Source organism: Macaca nemestrina, chromosome 13 (assembly GCF_043159975.1).
Source record: "Macaca nemestrina isolate mMacNem1 chromosome 13, mMacNem.hap1, whole genome shotgun sequence".
Taxonomy (NCBI): domain Eukaryota; kingdom Metazoa; phylum Chordata; class Mammalia; order Primates; family Cercopithecidae; genus Macaca; species Macaca nemestrina.
The window spans coordinates 56,375,520-56,393,583 of NC_092137.1; the positions used below are offsets into that span (position 1 = coordinate 56,375,520).

The 18,064-nt window shown below is 40.6% G+C and overlaps 1 long non-coding RNA gene across 1 annotated transcript in view; it reads right to left on the bottom strand.

Annotated features, from left to right (window-relative positions):
• The window catches only part of LOC105465065 (uncharacterized), an 85,042-nt gene that overhangs the window by 65,963 nt on the left and 1,015 nt on the right, over positions 1-18,064 (bottom strand). The window lies entirely within an intron of this gene.

Below are 18,064 nucleotides of genomic sequence, written 5' to 3' on the forward strand. Positions count from 1 at the left end.
GTAGAGACGGGGTTTCACCATGTTAGCAAGAATGGTCTCGATCTCCTGACCTCATAATCCACCCGCCTCAGCCTCCCAAAGTGCTGGAATTACAGGCGTGAGCCACCGCGCCTGGCCAGCTTTTTTAGAAATAAAGATATTTTCTGCAGGCTTAAGAGATGGCAATTTGAAAGTTGTTATTACATTTGGTATAGGACCAAGGCAATTCTCTAAAGATTTTGTGCTGGGGTCTTTATTTCAGGCCCTTATACTTTCACATCCACCGAAGCAGTCAATAGAAGATGCGTTAACTGGTAGCCTTAGTCTTGTCATCCGTGAAACTGGTTTAGTAATTGTGACGATATCATAGGATTTGGTGATGATTGGATGAGACAAAGTATATAAGGAGCTTTGCATAGTGCCTGGCACAAACTAAGTATTCAGTAAATAGTCAATGAATAGTATTATCATTATTTATATAGATCCTTTCACAGAAGTTGCTACATTTCCATAGGGAGATTGAAAAGGATGGAACATATTATATCCAAGCTCATTCTAGCTATACCATTTACACTTCTGTAGTTCTGATAAATCTAAGATAGTAGAACAGTATTGAAGACTCCATTTTTGACTTGGATAATTCTGAATGGCATTTCTCATATAGGAAAATTCACTTTTTAAAATCTCAAAATGGTAAAAAGCCCCAGGACAGGCACTAAGTAGCATCTAGCTATTTCTCCCTTCAAATGAGTATAATTTTCTGACAACATCCTTTTCAGCTGCAGAGACCTTCAAATCTGTTTTAGAGTTATTCTGTTTTTTTCTCCTGGAAAAATAATAAACACAAATGGTAATAAATGAATCTGTATGACTTTTTCCTCCTGATTAGAGGGCATGATGGCTTCAGTTGTTTGCAAGGCAAAAGTGCTGATGCAGGAATGCCTAATTGATTAGAACAATATATGGTCTGGCTTAATGCTTTAGGTCAAATCCTTGGAAAATTATACATTCTTTACGCAAAATTAATTGTGTTGCAAGCATCTTTCCCATCAGATGTCATTTTTTTTTCTTTTGCCCATTTGGCTCCAACTTTGACTTGTGGGGATGAGTCATAAGTAGCATTGCCACATAGATTCAGATGCCGTTTGTGGGCAGGAATTAAGTTACGACTATTATTCTCCTTGTTATTTTTACATTTTGTCAATGTCTCCTTTTGCCATTAGAACAGCTCAGCATTTCTCTTTCTTTTTGAGAGTCTGCAGGTTGTGGTTTGGTCCTATTGTGGGATAGGTTTTTTTCCTCTCTGGCTGACAGACTTTCTCATCATGAGCTTGGGCTCCCTGATGGATGGGTATTAGGCTTATGCTCAACCTACTCTTATAGTATCATGGCCCTCAGAGAAGCTAGAGATACCTTCACTCGAAGTGGCATGCTTCACATTATATGCTCTCCCCTGTAGTTTCTTGTCCTTGCACCTTACTGCACTGGGTTGGGTTGTTTAGATGTGGCTGAGGGAACAGCAGGCCCTTTGCTCCTCCCTTTCTCCTCTGAAGCGCTCAGAGTCTAGGCCAGTTCATTGTTGATGCACTGGCAGGTGGGGGCTTTCTGGCCTAGAATTGACTGGTCATGACAAGTAGGTGGATGTGAGGATTGAGGGAGATGGGGGACTTTGAACATAACTCTCAGGTTTACAGATTGGGCCAGTGGGTGGCTAGGGCTGGAGATCACTAAGACAAAGAATGGGAAGTAGGTTTGGTTGGAAAAATGGTAAGTCCAGTTTTGGAGGTGAGTTGGCTCTGCCTTCAGATCATCCTTCAGGTGGAGATGCACGTGTGGGCTGTTGTGAATGAGCATCTGCAGCTCAGCATCTGTCAGGAATAGGAGCATGGAGGCTCAAAGGGAGGCTCTGCTCCTTAAAGCCACTTTTAAACTTGCAGTACTGAATACATCTGGCTCCCCAAAACTGCTGATGTTGTTGAATATACCAGATGTCTTAGAATTTAGAAGAGCAGGAATCAGGGTAATGCATTCCCAAACTCAGCAGCACAACTTTGTATTATAACCATATGTAGAAGAAAGGTGCCTGCAGGATGGAAGTCTCCCAGATGCAAAGCAGATTAGGTGAGCCTGCGTCATTTCAGGTATGGGGCTGGCATGAGGCACTCAGAGTGGTTTGTGCCTTCAACACCTTTCACTCAACTCAAGCTTAAATACAACACAATAAATTAATATTAATTAAACGATAGAGTTAGTTATCCTAATTGTCATCAACATACATTTATCAGAATTCCCCTATTTTGGGGTTTACTCAGGTTTGTCACTATTCTTGGTTACCATTGAAGTCTTTAGTTGTGAGGGTTTAAGAGCGATTTTCTCTGAAAATTTCATTCCCTTACACCAAACATTGCATGGCTAAGTGAATATTTTGCTGTTGGTTAGTGTGATAGCAAAAAATTTTAAAAGGAACTTTTAAAAATCAGTTTTACATATGTGTCTTTATCGTTAGCCTTCATCTTTAGGGCATGGACCTTGGGATTTTATTTTCTCTGTAAAACTTTCTACCATTGCTCTGATTAAAAGAGGGAAAAGCTAAAACCCACATATTTAGAGTTGTGTACAGACTGGGTTAGGGGCTCTTGATCATAAGCCTGAGAATCGGGAACCCTTCAGTGAACTCTCTGGGACATTCAAGAATAAGAAAAATGCTGAAAGAATCTAGCAATGCTGGCATTGTATAGAAAACCTTTTTTGAAAACAAACATGCTGGGAGGGGCTTTGAGAAATCCTCTTGGGGCTTCTTTTCTTTGGCAGCTGAAGCAGTATTGTCCTCATTGTACAGCCAAGGAACTGAATCCTGGAGAGCTTCAGAGAGAGCTTTGGTGACTTGGCTAACATGCAGCACAGAAAATGCAGTGGAGGCTAATGGAACACGAATGTTGGCCCACCGTTCTCACCACCACCTTACTCTGCCATCCATAATAGAAGGCCATTGTCAGCAAAAGGAGAACATGAGCTTCCTTAGCTCTCTCTAGAGTTGAAACTCCTGGAGGTTGAGCACCCATGACATTTCAGAAGGCCTTCACTTTTCAGCCTTGTGGCCCCATATCAAACTCAGCAGAGACACAACAGTGGACACTGGTTAAGAACTCAGCATTGGAGTGAGATAGTCCAGGGTTAAATGCCTTCTTTGCCACCTACCAGTTTTATGGCCTTGGGCAAGATACTTAATGTCTCTAACACTCAGTTTATTTATCTGAAAAGTGGGGACAATATAACTATTTGATTTTGTTGTCAAGATTAAATGTGTGATCATCCCTGTAAACCACGCAGCACATAATGTCTAGAAGCATCGGCCACTGTGGTTGCTGTCAGCTCACTACCCAAGGGTGGTAAACATGAGTGCTTACTCACACTCGTTTGACTTGTGTCTCACAATATTGAACATGCTCATGCACATCTCAGGCCTTTTCCCTCTGTGTTTTCCTTTCCACATCCCCAGCTATTGCTAACAATTTATACAATGTGAAGAAAGCAAAGCCCCTTTCCTTTGTCTCTTCACCTTCTATTTCTTTCACCTTCTCTGCCCGTCTTTGGAGACACTGAGTGAGGAGATCCTCACATTCACGCTTGTGTGTCTGGCACTGTCCACTCTGCCTATTCAGGCTCCCACTCCCTGGACCCTTTACTTTCTTTTCAGCCAATCAGAATTTACTCTTTGCTGCCTTTTACCCAGAGGGTATAGATTCCTGGTCTGCAGGTTGGATCCAACCTCAGAAGTATTTTCTTTGACTGGCACAATGTTTAATTTTTTTTAAAAAAATTATTAGTTACTTGGGAAATTTCATGTAAAAGCCAAGAAATGGTGTGTGTCTTTGGGTCCTACCTTTCCTAATGGCAGTCACTAGCTGAATAGCAGCTGTCCTCTCCACACGGGCATGTGCTGCTCCCGTTCACCACAATCCTCACCCATCACGCCTTATACCAGGCTGCCATATGATTTGCATTCCTGTCTGGACCCTATAATCATTTACTTTTGTGACCTAACAAATTTAAATCCTAAAAGGTAGTAATTGGTGGAGTGGCTTAATGTAGCCTGTGACTTTCTTATATTCCCCATATATTAAGCATTAGTGTACATTAACTACCTTTTTCATGCTGGGTTAAGGCGATGAACAGACATTTCAAGCCGACGCACAGTAGTACTATTTGCTAGTGTAGACTTGGGAGTATTACTATCTTTTCATATGTCAGTATTTGGGTAATGTTTGCATCTGTATCTGACTTTTGCTTTTTCTACTTCAAATGTTATAAAAATGAATGGAGGTGAGAAAGGAGCTAATATCAATGTTATAAAGTCTCATGTCACTCAGTGCAATATTTGTTAGTCTCATTCAGTCGTTCACTGAGATTTAAGCTGGAAACTTAAAGAGTATATGTCAAATGCAGGAAACAAATCATCAAAGGCCAGGTCCATGGGAGGAGGTATATTTTCTAACATTTTAGCTTTCTTAGAATGGAACTGCCCTTAGAATGTATCAGCCTATTGTTCCATTTTTCAATCTTCAAATCTGATAGAAGTTTCCAGGAATATTATATGCATACAAAATGCTCTGTCTGTATTTTTGTTGGCTTGTTTATTTTTCAGAGTACTCCTAGAGACACAAAGCTTACCCAAAGAGAAAAGATTTCACTGGTAGATTTCGTTAGGTCTGATACAGGCCATTGGGGGAGATTGTTGGGGAATATATACTAAGCACCTAGCAGGTGTCAGGTTCTCTTGAGCTGTCACAGCAGTCCTGTGAAGTAGGTTTTGACCCTGTTCAGTGAGGCAGCATGGTGTCTCAGTCTGCCTAGGTCTGTTTTTTGGACTTCTCTGCTGACTTGCTCTTGGGCATGTAACTTAACTTTTGTTTTTTTTTTTTTTTTTTTGAGCCAGGGTCTCGCTCTGTCACACAGGCTGGAGTGCGTTGACACAATCTTGGCTCACTGCAACCTCCACCTACCGGGTTCAGGTGAATCCCATGCCTCAGCCTCCCAAGTAGCTGAGATTACAAGCGTGCACCACCACGCCTTGCTGATTTTTGTATTTTTAGTAGAGACGGGCTTTTCCCATGTTGACCAGGCTGATCTCGAACTCCTGGCCTCATGTGATCCGCCCACCTTGGCCTTCCAAAGTGCTGGGATTACAGGCGTGAGCCATCGCACCTGGCCATAACTAAACTTTTATAAGCGTTAGTTTTATCATCTGTAAGATAGTTTATGGTAATACATAAAATAATAAGTGTTAGCAATTCCTGGCACAAAATTAGTGGTCAGTATGTGTTGGCTGTTGTTATTTACAGTAAGGTCCTGAAATCCTTCCATTTCAGACAGCTGACTGCTCTTCCTCCAGGCTTAGCCTACCAAAGGCAGAGGTGGTTACTCTCTGTTGTGGGTAGGGGGTGGGGGGCCCTCCTCACTTCACAGATCAAGTGTAGAAATTACTTGAAACTGGAGATTAGCTTTTTGCCACTCTGGTTCTGTCCTTGGTCCCTCCGTTTCTCACCTGACCTTTTGCACAGCTTGACTTCCTGTCTACTGCTTCTTCCTTGCTTAAATGAAGTTAATATCCCCCTCTGATACCCTTCTCCACAGTAGCCTACATGTTATTTCCCCATAAAGCTCAAATGATTTCATTGAACTTTATGATGCCTGTGAAAGATGTGGATGATTATCCTCAGTCTGGCCAGCAGTTTTAATTAGAGTGACTGTGAAGTGTGCTGTTAATTAAACAAGGAGTTATTTTTAGATATACGTGTTCATTAGTCCTCTGGAACACCTCTTCCTTCAGATTTTTAAAAATACAGGTTAATTTATGGTCTGGATAGGAGTCATTAACTCTTTAACTTCATCTTGTCTAGCAAAATCCCTCCTGGGGTTTCTCTGTTGCTAGAGAACCAGAGTGAAGGCAAGTTGGACGTGGCAGCTGGAGAGCAAAGCTGCCTTTCTTCCCATTGTGTGTTCTCTTCAGTGACACCTCCCAAAGACAGAGTTTGAAGCTGCGGAGATTTGCTCCAAAATACTCTAATATTAACTACTTTTGAGCTTCAAGATGGAATTCAGGCCTAAGAACTATTGAGCCCTTTTAAACACACAGAGCTATGCTGTCATCATGAAATGATTCACCCTTCAGTTTGCATTCTGGCAAACTTACCCCCAGGGCTGTCTCTAATGTCTTACAGATTGGATCAAATTAAACTTAAAACATTTTTATAAAATTTGAGGCAAGAATATACCAATTAAACATATGTATGTTATTGTATGTATATGAGCCACATATGTATTTAAAAAAATAGATGACTTCAAAAGATACATACTGTATGATTCCCATTTATGTACTTCTTGATTCCATTTATAGAACATTCTCAAAATGACAAAATTATAGAAATGGAGACAAGATCAGAGGTTGTCAGGTGTTAGGGACATGGTGTGACTATAAAGGGGTAAACGGGTAATTATTTGTAGTGATGGATTAGTTCTGTATCTTGATTGTGGTAGCTACATGATAGCTACATGATAGTTACATGAATCTTTACATGTGACCAAATTTCATAGAACAAAACACAAACACACACAAAGAAAGACAGAAAAGAAAAGCAATCACAGCAAGATATTTATGTAGTATGACATGTATTAGGTCAACTATGCATAACTACAACAAACAAAATAGAAAGTAAATAATTGCATGTGGCTTTCCCTATGATCAAGACATAAAAATCTCAAGTTAACAAAGGGTTATTTTTGCATTAGAATGTAACGGGGCTTTAACACATGAGTTTATAAATGCTCATTCTTATTGTGAACATTAGCCTCTGTGGGGTCAGTCATCAATAACGCAGAATTTATGGGAAATATCTCTTTTTTCTCTTTCCCTTTATCACCATCATCTCACTTCGATGTGACTATTGACTGTGATTGATTTTTAGGAGTGTGACTGTAATTGAGAAGACCACCTTCTCTCTGTTGTTGACTCTTGATTTTCTTGGAAACATTAACTCCTTACACATGCTCAGTCTTGATAGATTGTGATGGGTTTAAGCTTATCTTGTGGGATTTCCCCCCTTCTTTGTTTAATGGTTCCCAATCAGTGATCTCTCACACCAAATTCTTCATGCCTTCATGGGGGAGGGGTACTATTTCTTATGGTGGAAAGTGATCTAACAGGTAAATAATATGACAACATGTTAAATCATCTTGGGGTAATTCTTTTTTTTTTTTTTTTTTTTGAGATGGAGTTTCGCTCTTGTTGCCCAGGCTGGAATGCAATGGCGTGATCTCAGCTCACCGCACCCTCTGTCTCCCTGGTTCAAGCGATTCTCCTGCCTCAGCCTCCTGAGTAGCTGGGATTACAGGCATGTGCCACCACGCCCAGGTAATTTTGTATTTTTAGTAAAGACAGAGTTTCTCCATGTTGGGCAGGCTGGTCTAAAATTACTAGAAAAATAGAAGTAATTTATTATAGCAATTTATTTAAGTTATTCTTATATTTAAAATACCAGCAGTTAAATATGCCTAGGAAAATCTAAATAATGACCCATTGGTATTGGAAGGAAATTGGGGCAGTGTTTAACCTAAAGGGATGACTAACATCAGTAGAATTTCAGTCACTGTGATACCTGGGAAGGGAAGAGAATTTTTTTGGGAGGTGCACGCAGTTGGCTTTTTTCATGCTGTTTGAGTTATAATAATCAAATAATTGTCTAAATTGAGCATGAAGGTTTTCTTACTTCTATATGTTCAATAATGTATTGAAATTTAAAAATTTATGTAAAACAGAATTTAAGGAGTCTATTTGCAAATCTTAGTATCCCTAATAGATTTTAACTTCTCTGAGAGCAGGGGCTATGCCTTTTACAGCTTTATTTCTCAGTACTATATAGTAGAAATTTTATATACTTACTTCTAGTTAATATCATTAACATATTTGATAGTAGATATTTAATAAAGATTAGTAGATTGGATATGTTGATGTATTTTTAAAATTTAGTTTGTTTTGAAGCAGAGTCTGACTCTGTTGCCCAGGCTGGAGGGCATGGCGTGATCATGGCTTACTGCAATCTCTGCCTCCTGTATTCAAGCGATTCTCGTGCCTCAGCCTCCTGAGTAGTTGGGATTACAGGCATGTGCCGCTTTGGCATGGCTAATTTTTGTGTTTTTAGTAGAGATGGGGTTTTGTCATGATGGCCAGGCTGGTCTCGAACTCCTGGCCTCAAGCAATCCACCCGTCTCGGCCTCCCAAAGTGCTGGGATTATAGGCGTGAGCCACAGCACCTGGCCAGATATATTTTAAAAATTTAGATACAAACATACTATTATATGGGTGAGAGCAATCACTAATTGCCATATTCATGTTCTCTGTTTTCTGGTTCTCCTTATTCTCCTTAACTAATATCATATTCAGGCACTACATAGCACTAATTACATTTTTTGTCTTAATATTCTTTAAGAGGTCATTTGAGATATTAGTGTTAAATTTATATACATGTAAGAAAATTCTATTTTACGTCCATTTCTTAGTTTTTTTTTTTTTTTTTTGAGGTGGAGTCTCGCTCTTGTCGCCCAGGCTGGAGTGCAGTGATGCGATCTCAGCTCACTGCAAGCTCTGCCTCCTGGGTTCACACCATTCTCTTGCCTCAGTCTCCCGAGTAGCTGGGACTACAGGTGCCTGCCACCATGCCCGGCTAATTTTTTTGTATTTTTAGTAGAGACGGGATTTCACCATGTTAGCCAGGATGGTCTCGATCTCCTGACCTCGTGATCTGCCCGCCTTGGCCTTCCAAAGTGCTGAGATTACCGGCGTGAGCCACCACGCCTGGCCTAAGTTCATTTCTTGAATATGTGCTTCCTTGCTTAAGAAAACTGTGCTTTGGAGAAATGCCAGCCTCTTCTGTAATGAACATCCATAGTCATTGTTTGAAGAGAAAATTTAATATGACTTTTTCATAAAAGTAGCAGATGGCCAATATACAATCCATATCATTATCAATAATCTTTTACTACATTTCTGAGTTTATTTTTCCAAATTTCATTCCTAGGAGTTGAAAAGCAATTATATATTATTTTGCTCTAAAATAATGTTAAACTCTCAATTCTATCTAAGGAAACTCTGAAAACTGTAGAAGGAAAGGGTTTTAATTTTTGTTTTTTCTTTTTATTTATTTATTTTTTAAATCCATGTTACCAAAGTCAGAAAACTTTTTCTGTAAAGAGCCACACAGTAATTATTTTTCAGTTTGGCAGTTCAAAAAGCCAGTTTTTGTTGCAACTACTCAGCACTGCCCTTGTAGGGAAAACAGCCAGAGACAAGACGGAGACAAATGGGCATGATTGGATTTAGCCTGCAGTTCTTAGATTCTCTCTCCTGTTATAGACACTATTAAGCTAGTGTTATGGAGGAGATTTACCTGGAGGCACTATTGAAGTTTCAAAATGTTGGCAGTAATGAATGTGTGGGAGGAGATGGATGATCAATCTGTGGAATCTGCAGTGACTGAAACTCAGCATTGGCACTAGCTTTAAGCACAAAAACCAGGTCGTCTGGTGCCCAAGTGAAAGGAGAATACTTTGTTCTTCACTCTGCTTTAATGGTATCAGTTGGTAGATGTCCATTGGCCCTGTCACAAGGTGATGTGTGTACAGCAGATGGTACCAGCACAAAAGCAAGTAGAAGTTTGTTTTTGATTGGTTACTCTTTGCTTCCTCTTTGATACCAAACCGATAGCACGGGCACTCAGTTTCTATACTAGGTAAAGGAAAAAAATGGCAATCCATTATTCTTCCATTTAGACCAATCCAAATTGATTGTCCTCCTCATTTCCAATTTATCCTGCCCCATGACTCTCTTAAACCATAACTTCAGGAGCAAAAGTATTTATATATTTTTGCTGAGTTCAAGGATTTAATGTGCTGAGCAACATATCATTCAAGGAGCTGACCTACCAGTTTCTGATTGATAATGGAAATGTTAATGTATTGTTAGTCCTCTTATTTTTAGCCTAAAGTGAGCTAATAACTAGAATCATTATGTTGTGCCTATAAAGTGTTCAGGCAAAAGGGAAGGTGCAGAAGTTGAGATCTATTTGTCAAGTTAATTATAATATTGGAAAAGCGAATTAGATTGAAGGAAAAATCCAATTTCATACCCTTTTGCTGGTAAAAGGGGCAATGGAATATCTAATTTCTGAACTCTTGTAATGCTGTTCTTTGGATAAGCTTATTGCTGAAAATTTTACCTATTAAATCTATGTCTTATAATAATTATTAGCTCAACACTTACTACTGTAAAACCCAATATTTCACTGCATGAAACACACCGTTTCTCTGAGACTATTGTCAGTCTCTCTGCCCTGATTCTCTCATGTTGCCATGGCATTCCATAGAGCAGCCACCTGCTCACCCTGGACCTTCTAGCTCTGTGCTCTACAAGGTACAGGCTCCTACCAAATCTGAAGGGGAGTGAGAGAAAAGATGAACAGAAACCCTGGGTGGTGGTCAGGAAGTGTCCTGTCAACCCTCTGGGTGGGCCTGCAACATGCGTTCTTCGTGGAGGGATATCGCCCTTCCCACCTCTGAGTGGGGAAAGGGTACAAATATCAGTTTTTGAGGAGCAAAAAACTCTGAGGCATGACAATGGCTTGTGGCCTTTCAAAGGGTCACAGTACATAAACAGATATTTAAACAATATATCTGTGGCATTACAACGTCAAGGGGGAGCAATTAGAAAAAAAGCTAAAAAGACTCCAAGGTGGGGTGATATACTTTTTAAAAAGTTCAGATATACTGCTGTGTGATGGAGAAGGAGGCCCCTTTGCCTTTTTTCTTCACCATTCCAAAGCCCCTGATTTGGCCAAGTGAACAATGGACACCCTTGCGCTGGCAGAGCATGTCTTAAGTCCCAAAGGTGCCCGTGTTTGCCTTGTTGCGGGCAATAGGGGAAGCTTGGGCAACCCAGGCTGTCTTCTCCACTGAACCTCATCTCTAAAGCACTGGTTCATAGATGGCGTCTTCTAGCTCCAGTTCTCCAGATCCATATGCCTATTTGAAAAACACTCAGACACCAGTTGCAGTGTTTCGAGCTACTTCACAGAGGGGTGTTCATGAAGAGTTATTGGCAAGGAGAAACGCCAAAAGACTTGAACATCCTGGGAGCATTTTCATGCTAACCGGTTTTGCTGTCTTTAGAGAGAAAAGGATTGGCATTTTTCTTTTCCACCAGAATAATTTAACCTTAAACTCTTGGTAAATGTCAAAATTCCAAATAACACTCCTCTAATATGTTAAAGTGGAAGGGGAAAAAGAATGAAACACATCAGTTGGCCTTTCCTTGGTCTCTCGATCCCACACTCTCCCTTGGTGAGGACCAGCAGAAGGGAAAACGGAGCGCTCTGGAAGAGCGAGGATTTTCCTAAGGCCGTCTCCTGTGCTTCCTCATCCCCAGCTCTCCATTTCTGGAGTAAAACAGCAGCTGTGCAGTGAGGACCCTGAGCAGCTGAAGATCCAATTAACAGAGTCTCGGACTGACGTGTTCACACTTGGAAACCTCTTTGGAGACAGGCTACATGGCAGTTACAGAAAAGATGTTCTTGCCTCTGGGATGAGCTCTGTCAGTCAGAAATTTATTTAAAACAGTTACCCCCCCACCTCCTGCAACAATTGGTGAAATTTGGGAAAGATACTAGAGTCTAATGATCTTGTTTCTTTGCTATATATTCTCACAAAGTGAATCTGACAGAGTAAAAGATTCATTGAAGATTAATTGAAGGTCAAGGAGATATTTGTCAGTGCCAGGCACTGCTCTCAGCACTGCCGAGGAGTAAAAAGCAGTCTGGGTGTGAAGAAGCTGATGGGAGATAAGAAAGTATAAGCTCAACAGCAGGAAAAAGCAGAACTTGAGCATGCCGTGAGAAAGGTACAAGAAAGGTACTGTGAGTGATCAAAGAAACGTAGATAACATCTGATTGGAAGGAGTAGGAGAGGCTTCCTGGAAGAGGTGACATATGAGATAAGCCTGTAAATAAGCATACGATTTGAAGGCAGGATGGTGAGAAGCCTATTCCAGAGGGAGGAAAGTATGTGAGCAGAAGCTTGGGTGGGAAAGCACCAGGTGTGTCCAGGGAACAAGCAGCTGGTTCTTAGAACTGGAAGTTCCAGGTGATGTTTGAGAGAGCAGTTGTTTTTTTTTTTTTTTTTTTTTTTTTTTTTTTTTTTTTCCAGTGTAGGGCAGAAGTCACCTGTAAGAGTGAAGGAAGGAGGAGGAAAGAGCTGGCAGAGGCTGCAAGGTCAGATGGCTCTTCAGCAGGCCTGAAATGGAGTCAAAGGACAGGGCAGCTCATTCTGCAGCAACCCCCATATATTTTCATCTGAATTTTCAAGGGTTATGTGAGCTGACTCCCTTAATATCAGGCCAGACATCTTGGTGTCTGTGTGAGAGGTTAGACTAGGGGGAAACAGAGGAGAACCTTAGAGGGGAAGGCTCCTTTCTCTGTCACACCTCAAAATTTAGTAAGTCTCTGCAGAATCCAAGAGGAAGTCCTAGGGAAAATGTGTGACTCAGGTTGGATGGACCCCAGAGCACTAGCCTGCAGACCTCTGGTCTTACTAGAGAAGTAAGACTCATCTCTAGTTTTAATGGGTGACATAGTCAAGTCCTGACCAATCTGGGCCTCATTTTTCTGGCCTTGTGCATACCTTCCCTACATACACAAGATCCAATTACAACCTAAGATGCTCACATCTGTGAAAGCACTTGGAACATTTTTTTTTTTGTTTTTTTTGGTACTGGTATAAGATGGTAGTGTGAGTCATAAATTACAGGTTTTTAATAAGCTCTTTGCTCCACTGGTCTAAAATGTAGAATCTGAGACTCTAGGGGTTATTTTAAACTCACAGACCCATAGACTGTAAACATCGAAAGGGACTTGGGGACCATCTAAACTCCCCTTGGTGAAAGGCAGCACACCATCATGGTTAAGAATGTAGATGCTGGAATAGATTCGATGCAAATTTCATCTCCACTACTTACTAGTTACATGATTTTGAACAAGACTATTTTAACCTCTCTGTGCCTCAGTCTCCTCATCTATAAAGTGGGGGTGAAAAATGCTCTCTAGGTCATAGAATTGTTGTGAGCTTGAGTTTGTATGTGTCATGCCCTGAGAACAGCACCCGCGTGTAATAAGTACCATATGCACTGTGATAGCTAGTTCGACTGACTGGTTTTTCACATGAGGAAACAGAAATCTAGCCAGGTGAACTGACTTGCTCAAGGCACTTATTTGCCCTGTGACAGGGCCAGGAAATTAGAATGTGTTTCCTGACTCCTGGCTCAGTATCTTTCTACTTCCTCTCAGTGTCCTCTGTTGATTGAGTCGGCAAAGTTTGCTTTTGGTAAAAATGGTTAAATGAAGAAAAGCATGCCAAAATCTTTCAGGTATTTTCAATGGGGAAAAAAATCATGGAACTTCAGCGAGAAGGAAGGGTCTCTCAGAAAGACTTCTGTGAAATCTGTCCTTTGACTTGCACGTGGGCCACTGAGGAGAGAACGTCTGGTCTTTCACTGACCGCATCTCTCAAATAGCCTTCATAGCATCCTAACTTGGAACAAATGTAGACTTTCCAGATCACAGCTGGATAAAAAGCAATATTTCAAATAATAATATTATTTGTAGTAGTCATTGGCTAAATTTATATATTTTTATTTTTATGCCTCATAACAATCCTGGAGGTTGGATGAATTATCTTTATTTAAAAATGAAGGCTGGGTGAGGTGGTTCACACCTATAATCCTAGCACTTTGGGAGGCCGAGGCAGGAGAATCGCTTGAGGCCAGGAGTTTGAGACGAGCTTGGGCAAAGTAGTGAGGCCCTGTCTCAACAAAAAAGTTTTACAGATTAGCCAGGCATGGTGGCATGTGCCTGCAGTCCCAGCTACTGACTCAACATCTCTAGTGGTGAGGTCAATAAATCTGTATTTCTTCTGCATGCAAAAATTTGAGCAGCACTGTGCTACCAGCCTTCTTCCCAAGTCTCATTCTGTGTTAGCCCTGCAAGTGCCCAAGCTTTAGGACAGAGATGCCAGGAACTGAGCGCTCATCGCTTATTTGGCACTGGGGCCCGATGCTGTGGGCCACACACTTCCCTATCACTTTCTGTAACCACGCAACAACTGCTGAAGAAGGTTCTCAGGCTCTTTAGGAAAGAGCCTTACATTCTGCATGTGAAGACAGTGATCAGAAGGGATGACAAGTCACGTCTATTTCTGGAATATGAGGAAGAATCAATTGTAATTGTGAAAATACCTCTATGTTAAACCTTCCGGTAACACTTTTACTACAAAATAGGAAAGAGAGAAGCTTCCTATGGACACAGAAATCAATGTCTCTGGATTTCAAGGGAAAATAAAGGAGCTTTAAAAAAACAGAAGCAGCCGAGGGCAAATGGTCAAATCTCTCACCTAAAGAGGAAGAATGTTTGTGTCCACTTTGAAATGAGTGAACATATACAACCTGTTGTGTTGCCAGATGCTTTGACCTAACACATCCCAGGTACTATATTTTTAATTTGTTGGTGACTCAAAGGCACTCATAGGGTGATCTGGCAGAATCCATGAAGATGATTTTTGCTATTGCTTTTAATGGCAAAAACAGCAATTACTTTTGTACCAACATAATGTTAACAGTTACTTATAGATATCTCTCTCATCAAAATGCCTGAAATGCCATTGTTAGAGATGCGTTGCTTATGGCTAAATATTTCATCCAGGCATTTTTCCTAACAGATCTGGGGAGATATGGCCTGTTGACATTAAAATCCCATTGTGAGATGGGACTCTGGAGAACTGGAGCATGTGGGGATATTGGGGTGGAGGAAAAGGAGGAAACTTTGCAGAAAGGAAAATAATAACTTTCTTAAGGTTTACCTTGTGTGAATCCATCACTCTTTCTAACACTTTGTGAAGCTCCAGCTAACCAGCCTAGAGCCAACTTTAAAAGCTGACAGCCCTGCCTTCGTCAAATACCCCTGGTCAGAGAACCCTGAGCAGAGACACAGTTGGTCCCTTTGACATTGGTCTGTGATTGAAGAAAGGGCAATTTCTTTTGCCAGTGGGCCACTGCTGCCAGCCAGCTGTGGGCAGTGCTAGATCTTCCTCCCTTCACCTGTTAATATGCAGCCAGGTCACATGCCAGACCCTGACATATGCCTCCTTCACTTTCTGATCTCCTTTTCCAAATATCTCCATCACCTCCCATTCACATCTGTAATTGTACTCTTTGGGTCTTGAAGACTTCAGAAATCCCTTCTAACATGAAATATAGCTGGGTGTGATCATACTTTGTTTTCTGTTATCTCCTTAAACATGACTTAATTCAGCAGATACTAATTGATGGTCATTGAGAGCAAAAAGGAGACAATTTGGGAAGATTATGATATGATGATGCCAAAATATTTTGCACAGAGGAGGACTTTGTAGAGATGTAGAAAGGACAATAAAAAATAAAGTGAAAAAAATATAATTTACCAAGATAAATAACAAGTTGTTCTTGTATGTAAAATATGTGAAAGAGTTGTAAGAGGCCCCAGAATTTGTAAATGGGAGTCATTTAAGGCATTGGGTTTTTTCTTTAAAGTTGCTATTTAATAGGATTCAGATATTTAGATACATTTTCTATAGCTTCAGTGTATATGTATATATGTTATATGTAACAGGTATATGACATATAATATGTCTATTTATTACATGTATTTGTTTAATTTAGATATAGCAGAGGACAAAAATGGAGGAATTTCTGAAGGAACTAGATTGTAAACCAATTTGAAGAAGCAGGTATTGAAGGAGAAAATTGCCATTTAGAGGAGATGGCATAAGCTCATGGAGGGGGAAACCACACATAAGGGGGCTACAGGCTGCTTGAACGAGGCAGAGTGGCCAAAGGGGCGAGGCTGGCGGTATGAAGTTCAAGCCAGGTGGAGGGGCAGCTGATGAAGCAATCTGTAGGGGCAGCCTTGGTGTGGATCTGGAGGGTTCCCAGTAAGCTCCTGGGCAGAAGGATGACTCCATATGAAGACTGTGAAGGTGGCACTGGACAGACAGCTGGGTCAGGGCTATTGAGGGAGACAGGGGACTAGGGGGAAATAAAGTGTCTGGTTGATCTCCAGCCATACACAGGTGAGTCTGACGAAGTGGGCAGAAATAATGTCTCCACCTCTTTCAGGGTGGGTGTGAAGGATCTGCTCTCATTTCCCTCATCTAGGCAATTTCTTGCATAAAGATGAAGAGACTCGGAGGGATGGTTCCCTCTAGGTAAGGCTGCAGAGTGGGTCAGGTGGTCCTTTTCAGATGGTCCTTGCCCCTCCCCGCAGAAGGGGCTCAGGCTCCCTTCTGTGCATCATTTTTTGAGATGAACTATTAGGAAACCCATCGTGTTCAGGAAGCTGAGTCTTTTGCCTAGTGGTAGAACAATGACACATGCATTCTGGCTGATGTCTGGCTCCATTTTTGGAACTCATAACAATTATTCCCTTAAAATTCCAGATTGAAATGGAGAACTGAAATCTGAAAGTGGCTCTTCAAATGAGTGGGGCAATGTGTTTTAAGCATTTAATCTCAAAAGAATCCACTCACCTCCTCCGATTATTTTAGAGGCTGACTTTCTCTGAGAATAGAGAAGCAAAGAGAGGAAACTCATTTTGACCTCATGTACTCTTAGTCAGTTTAGGGGGCTGAGGCCACAACTGGTGTTTGAAGGGAAAAATATAGAGCCCCAAGTGGAGCCAGGAAAGCTTCCATTTTCTTCTCGGCCTTAACACACCCTCAGCAAATGATTGAAGCCTGGGAAATTATGAATATCAGATTAATTGAACAGGAAAACCAGTGAACAGCTGCAATTTTCTGCCATGGAATTTTTTGTTTTTAATTTAAGTGATAGGAAACCATTTTATGCATTGGGTTTTCCAAATTGATTTCAAGAGTGTACTATGCTAATATGTGGTAATTTTACACAATAAAAAATTGGGGAATTTTAGGCATGAGAGTTGCATCATGATTGTTATACTTATTTGTTCTCTGATGAAAGAAAAGAAGATTGAACATTAAAAGCTGAAGGTCATCCATACAGTTGTCCCAATAGCAATCTGTGTACCTTTAACCCTGAGGAGGAAAAGTAATTACCCTTTGGCTTCTGGTGACCTCAACTAACCTTTGTTGAAGGGCCAGAGAAAATAAAAGCTGACCATCAGCCTGCCCTGGCTGCCCTGGGCTTAACCTGCTGTGTGAATGAAGAACAACCCAACAATAGGATGAGAGGATGTTGCCATGGAAATAGGCCTGGACGAAGGAGCAAAAATCAGAAATTTATCACAATTAATTGTTCTATTAAGAACCTCCCATCTTTTGGATTATTCTCTGGGGGTAGGGATGGAAGATGTGTTCTCATTTAGATCTTATGAGAGAAAATTCTGCTTGCATAAATGAGGCAGCCCATATAGTAAAACCATTCTAAGTAGTGGTGAGAATTGGACAGATTTGTGAGAGAAGGAAGGATCTATATCTACTCATAATCTATAAAGATGCAAATGCAAACAGCCAGGACGAGGGCCAAAGAACCTCATTCTATCAGGGGAATCAGCTGAAGTGTGGGTCTGGACATACGTCTTTTTAATATTTTCAGTAGACTGTTGCCTGCGCTTTCATGCCTTGGCAAGGTCTGCAAAGTACAGGTAATGATATTTTAACAGTACAGAAATGTGTTGTCATATTTTATTCTGCTGATTTAGCCTTTCTGTTAAATAGAATCCAAGTTCTATGTATTTTTAACATGAGCTTGTTTAGATTAGAAAATAGAAACTTGCTATCCAATTATGTTCAGATTAAACTAGACTAATCCATGATGCTCTGGGTGCTATAGACTAATTGCAGAAAAAAGAAATAGAGTGAGAAATAGTTCTTTTATGGAGAGCCTACATGTTATCTCTTAGGTAGAAGCAGATGTATTTAAAAGTAATAATATTTTTATTTTTAACGTGAGAATGTTTTCATTTATATTCATCAT